The sequence below is a fragment of the Odocoileus virginianus genome, unplaced genomic scaffold (genome assembly GCF_023699985.2).
Source record: "Odocoileus virginianus isolate 20LAN1187 ecotype Illinois unplaced genomic scaffold, Ovbor_1.2 Unplaced_Scaffold_32, whole genome shotgun sequence".
Lineage (NCBI taxonomy): Eukaryota > Metazoa > Chordata > Mammalia > Artiodactyla > Cervidae > Odocoileus > Odocoileus virginianus.
Window position 1 is genome coordinate 5,224 of NW_027224294.1, and position 6,520 is coordinate 11,743.

At 39.2% G+C, this 6,520-nt stretch overlaps 1 pseudogene; it reads right to left on the reverse strand.

The window, feature by feature from the left end:
• Positions 1 to 2,833: 2,833 nt before the first annotated feature.
• Positions 2,834 to 3,764, reverse strand: LOC110150253 (olfactory receptor 4C3D-like; annotated as a pseudogene).
• Positions 3,765 to 6,520: the final 2,756 nt, after the last annotated feature.

Below are 6,520 nucleotides of genomic sequence, written 5' to 3' on the forward strand. Positions count from 1 at the left end.
GATAAAATTTTGTATTTAGAAGGATGCAGATCTGAATACCAATCTTGTCTCTGAAATTGGATAGATTACCTATCTTTTTTGAAATTTATTCTTCATCATCTGTGAAATGAAAATAATCATAGTACCTACCTTGCAGAGGTGCTGTTAGTATCAGATGATATGTGTGGGAAGGAATTTATAATAATAAAATATGAAAATGCAAAGATCATGAGAGAAATAAAATCTTCATATTAGGTCATTTATTTCCCTAAATCACATTCCATTTAATAGCACTCTAATGATATTTTTGACTTTTATATTTGTTACTGTGTAGATAATAGGGTTTAACGTGGGAGTAACAAGAATACAGAAAGCTTCTATGGTTTTTTCTGTGGGAAAAGGAACTACTGGTTGCAGATAAAATTACAGGACACAGAAAACAAGACAGCCGTGATGTGAAAGCTATAGGTAGAAAGGTCTTTTTTCCCCCCTCCAGAGCTGTGAGTCCTCATGGAGCTCAGGATAACCACATAGGATACCAGCCACATTACAAAACTAATCACAGGGATTGTTCCACTACTGGAAACAATTAAGAGACCAGCAAGAAAAGTGTCAATGCAGGCAAGTTGTATCAGGGGGAAATGTCAAATGTGGCATGATTCCTGATGTTGGGGTCACAGAACGGGAGACAGAAAGTGACTGGGGTCTGTCCAACCCAGTGGAGAAACCCACTGCCCAACACATCCCCTTGAGGAGGCAGAATGTGTGGTGTCTCCTGATGACCACATAGTGCAGAGAGGTCTTAAGATGGATATGTAGTGATCACAGGCCAAGACCACAAGAAGGATGATCTCTGATGCTCCAAAGAATTGTTTGAGGTAAGACCTGTTTCCTGCAGCTGTATAGCTTGGGAGTTCATTGGTGCTCTGTGATGACCTAGAGCAGTGGGATCGGGCAGGGGGTGAGAGGGAGGCTCAAGGGTGAGGGGATATATCTATACATATACCTGATTCACTTTGTTGTGCTGCAGAAACTAACACATGGGAAGGCAATTATACACAAATAAAACAAACAAACAACAACCAAAGAAGAAGCCACTGAATTATACAGCCTTTATACAGCTTTTTTTTTTTCTTTTTCCTTTTTCCTGTTTTTGGCCATGGCACATGGCCCATGGGATCTTAGATCCCAGAACCTTTGCAGTGGAATTGAAGAATCTAAAGCCCTGTATCTCCAGGGAATTCCCTGAATTAGATGGCTTTTTAATCTGAGAGCAAATCAGCTAGCATTTTAAGGTTGTGTTTTTTTTCTAAGTTTTCCTCTAGGAGTATTATAGTGACCAATCCTACATGTAGGTCTTTAATCTGTTTTAGGTTTATTTTGTATATGGGGTAAGGGAATGTGTTGAAGAGGCTCTCTTTTTTCCATCATATATTCATCCATCTTGGAGACAGCCTTGTACATCTTAGTAAACACAGTCACCCCAGTACAAAGCTCTACCACTGCTGTGCACTCAAATTATGGAAGAAACAGCTCCAGTTGAACACTGAGTTTGACACAGTAAAATCTGTGAGAAGAAACATGAGTTGGTGTGTTGTAGTTAGAGAAGGTCTGATTCATAAAGAACAATGTAAAAATGTAAGATGATGTGATGTCTTCTAGATGCAGAGAGGAGTATTGCAGGAATCCCCAACTTTCCTGAAAGTTCACCTTAGCCACTTTGCTTTTATGAAGATCAACACTAATTCTCTTTTTCAATAACAGCAAGGAAAACTGAAGGGGATTTTGCTTAAAAAAATTATGTTACCATGTTAGTGTTGTTCTTTTGTAAAAGTAAAGTGGCATAGTTTGAACTTTCAAAAAGGAAAAAAATGCAATGCTGAAATATACTGCTATTAATACATGTGAGACAAGGCTGCAACCTACTGACACCATCTACTTGAAGGACAGTGACTCACTAAGACTGTAGATGATTTTCTTATCTATACACCTAAACATAGCACAGACACCTAAGGATATTCAAGAATAGAGAGCAAATGAAGACTAACCTCAAAACTTCTGGCTTTTTTTTTTTGTTTGTGCCAAGAAAACAGATGGTGAATTATTCTTTCATCCTTTTGTGATGGCCTCTCTTTTTTCTTTTGGTAAAATCATAGTAAAAAGAAATTTTCATTTGTGAGTCATTCACTAACTGTCGCTTCCCTGTATATCTACCTAGGAATTTCTACCCCTTATTTGCCTTACTACAGGCTAGGCAAAAATATTTCTGAGATCAATGTCCTGTGGAAAAGCCAATTTTGCCCAAGTAATAAATATGAATTTAGTACAGTAGGTGTCAGGCTCTTGAGAAAAACATTCTACAGTTCTCAAACCAGGGGTTTATTGTTGCTCATTTCATTTCCTAACATGAATCTTTGGATAAGAACATTGAACCGTCCTAGAAATTATATTGGGGTTCCCCAGTGACTCAGTTGCAAAGAATCTGCCTGCAAAGCAGGAGACTTAAAAGACCCTGGTTCTATCACTGGATCAGGAAGATTCCCTTGGAGGAGGGCATGACAACCCACTCCAGTGTTCTTGCCTGGAGAATCCTATGGACAGAGGAGCCTGGTGGGCTACAGTCCATGGGGTCGCAAAGAGTCAGACATGAGTGAAGCAGCTGAGCACTCAGAAATTATATTAAAACTTAAAAAATGCCTAAAATATATCCAGACAATATTAAATAATCAACAAATATTAGTTTCTGGCCCTTTCTGTCAATGATCTACAATTTTATTTTTACTTTCTATCACAATTTATAACAGGTATAATCTTACCTATGTATATAAATCTTTCTCTTGTCATTGTGAACAGCCTAAGTCATTATCATTCTTAGCAAACTCCTCATGGCATTTTTCACCTCTGTGTTTCTCACTGTGTATACGATAGGATTTAACATGGGAGTGAAGACCTCAAAGAATATAGTCAGCCGCTTGTCCTCAGGGTAAGTGGTCACAGGACGCATGCAGGTGAATATACAACAGACAAAATAGAACACTGCTACTGTAAAGTGGGAACTACATTTAGAGAGGTCTTTGCACCTTCCTTCAGAGCCATGAAAAAAGCCCCCATGATTTCAGGGAGCTCAGGATGATTATGTAGGAAGAGCATGAAAAAATGAGCAAGCACATGCCCCTGGTGTTAGCTGCCACTGCCATTCCAAGCCTGTAGGTATTGCTGCAAGCAAGATGCAAGAGTGAGAAGGAATCACACATGAAATGGTCAATGATGTTGAGACCACAGAAGGTCAAGTCTACTGTGAAAAAGAATCTGCATGGTGGCATGCAGGATTCCTGCGACCCAGACCACCACCACCAGGAGCTGGCAGAGCCCCTGTCGCATGATGGTCATGTAGTGCAGAGGCTTGCAGATGGCCACGTAGCGGTCACAGGCCATGACAGTGAGGATGGTAACCTCTGATCCTCCCAGGAATTGTTCCAGAAAGAGCTGAGTCAGGCAGCCAGTCCAGGAGATGGTTCTCCTCTGGTGCAGCGGGTCAGCGATCAATTTAGGGGTGGTGACAGACGTGTAGGAGGCATGTATGAAGGACAAGTGAGTGAGAAAGAAGCACATGGGAGCTGAAAGTGTGGGCCTGAGGGAGATGGTGATGACAATGAGCAGACTGGCCAGCACAGGGAACAAGAAAATGAACAACAGCAACAACAAAATGAAGAGTATTCTCTGCTAGTGTGGATTCTGTGTGAGCCCAAGGGAGCAAATTTAGTCACATTGTTTGGAGATGTCAAGAGATCCGTTTAGCAACATATACCTTCCTGGGTCCTGAGCTACCTAGAAAGGAACAAAGAATGATACCTGTTAATCATGAAAGCATTAGAGTCTGAATTCTTCAGAACATAAACACAGCAGTCCCTGGAACTGTGGAGTGTGTCCTTGCCACTATGGCCCGGCACGTGCTTCAGTTCTTGCTCACTTCCTCTGTGATGAGTTTCCCCTCTTCTAACATCTAGAACTTGTCACCTATAAAATATCTCTATGTCATTAACTGAAAAAGCACTAGGCTTTCTACATAAAACACAGATTTTCCCCTGCTTTCCAACTCCATATGACTCTGCTAAGTCTTTCAGTGTCTCATGTTTCCAAGCCTTCCTCTGTGTGTGAGGTTACAAATTTTAATTCTCAAATGCACCTAGTAAGCTGGGATGTGCCACACACAAGTGAGAGTTATTCCCCTTTCCATGAGAATTTATATTTGAATGCTCTGCTCTAACTTTGAAAATAAAGACATGGTCAAAAGATATTCATCATAAGCAGTGGGTTTAGGAAAATATATAAGTCACTGCTCACGCAATGTAACTAGTACCAACCAGAATACAAGCTATTCAGCTGTGTTTCCTCACTCACTGCAGTGATTGGCATGGTGTCTGTAGTGTGTGAAACCTATTAGGTGATAAGTAGATGCTTGATGAATTGTTATACACCATGGGTAACATATGCCTGATTCCCCAGACCATAAACCTAGGAGGAATTCAAGTGTTTTTTTCTCCTATTCTGTTTATCATTACTCTCTACTTCAAGAGAAACAGAAATTAACATTTGAAAAGAAGCTGAACTCCAGTTTAATAGTTTTGACACACCTTATGGGGTAAGTATTAAAATATTTAATTGCCTCTAGGAACAAGTATGTTATGAGGTCTTTTTACTTTCAAGATAATTATAGTGTTTGTTAATTAATGTTTTTTATTCTTTAAAATTCTGTTTCATATTGAATTTAATGTAGTCATGCTTAGTAAATGTAAAGCTTCTATAACCTTGGGTAAAAAAAAAATAAAAATAAAAACCATTGCAATGTTTTTCAGTATACAAGGAATTTTCAACCAGTGGACAGCTTTATTTTCAAAAGTCTTAAAGTAAAAATTTAATGTAAAGAGCAGAAAAGTCTGAAAGATACAAAAATAGACAATGTACTATAAATTCATGCATATCAATATATACGCAGACTAACACAAGCACAGATAAAATCTACTGAAGTATCTATTACAAGTTCTCTCACTCAGGAAATATTTGTTGGACACTTACTGCCTATGAATGTGGATCTGTTAACGCAAAGTCATGAAGAGTGTTCCTGCTCAATGCCCTTAAAACTTAAATTTCATTCCCGAACAACTGCAAGGTGTCCATCCACAATAGGAATGGTCTTTCCACTTCTTCCTATTTCCACTACATGCATTCTCATGTTTTCTTCTCCCATGTTTTCTTTTTTTTTTAATGTCTTTTTTTTTTCTTATTTTTTATTTTTTATTAGTTGGAGGCTAATTACTTTACAATATTGTAGTGGGTTTTTGTCATACATTGACATGAATCAGCCATGGAGTTACATGTACTCCCCATCCCAATCCCCCCTCCCACCTCCCTCTCCACCCGATCCCTCTGGGTCTTCCCAGTGCACCAGGCCCGAGCACTTGTCTCATGCATCCAACCTGGGCTGGTGATCTGTTTCACCCTAGAGAATATACATGTTTCGATGCTGTTCTCTTGAAACATCCCACCCTCGCCTTCTCCCACAGAGTCCAAAAGTCTGTTCTATACATCTGTGACTCTTTTTCTGTTTTGCATATAGGGTTATCGTTACCATCTTTCTAAATTCCATATATATGTGTTAGTATACTGTAATGGTCTTTATCTTTCTGGCTTACTTCACTCTGTATAATGGGCTCCAGTTTCATCCATCTCATTAGAACTGATTCAAATGAATTATTTTTAATGGCTGAGTAATATTCCATGGTGTATATGTACCACAGCTTCCTTATCCATTCGTCTGCTGATGGGCATCTAGGTTGCTTCCATGTCCTGGCTATGATAAACAGTGCTGCGATGAACATTGGGGTGCACGTGTCTCTTTTAGATCTGGTTTCCTTGGTGTGTATGCCCAGAAGTGGGATTGCTGGGTCATATGGTAGTTCTATTTCCAGTTTTTTAAGGAATCTCCACACTGTTTTCCATAGTGGCTGTACTAATTTGCATTCCCACCAACAGTGTAAGAGGGTTCCCTTTTCTCCACATCCTCTCCAGCATTTATTGCTTGTAGACTTTTGAATAGCAGCCATCCTGACTGGCGTGTAATGGTACCTCATTGTGGTTTTGATTTGCATTTCTCTGATAATGAGTGATGTTGAGCATCTTTTCATGTGTTTTTTAGCCATCTGCATGTCTTCCTTGGAGAAATGTCTGTTTAGTTCTTTGGCCCATTTTTGGATTGGGTCATTTATTTTTCTGGAGTTGAGCTGGAGGAGTTGCTTGTTTATTTTTGAGATTAATCCTTTGTCTGTTGCTTCATTTCATAAGATCCATCTTCCTTCATTCCTGGTTATAGACTACTGAATTATTAATAGAATGAGAAATCCGGGGACACAAATGTCCCAAAGCAAAGACAAGAGAGAACATAAGTACAGTATAATGTACTATGCAAAATTTGCCTTACCTTCAAAGATCAATGGATAAAGAGCTTTATTTTTAAATTATCCAAAAGGAACACAACAGGGAC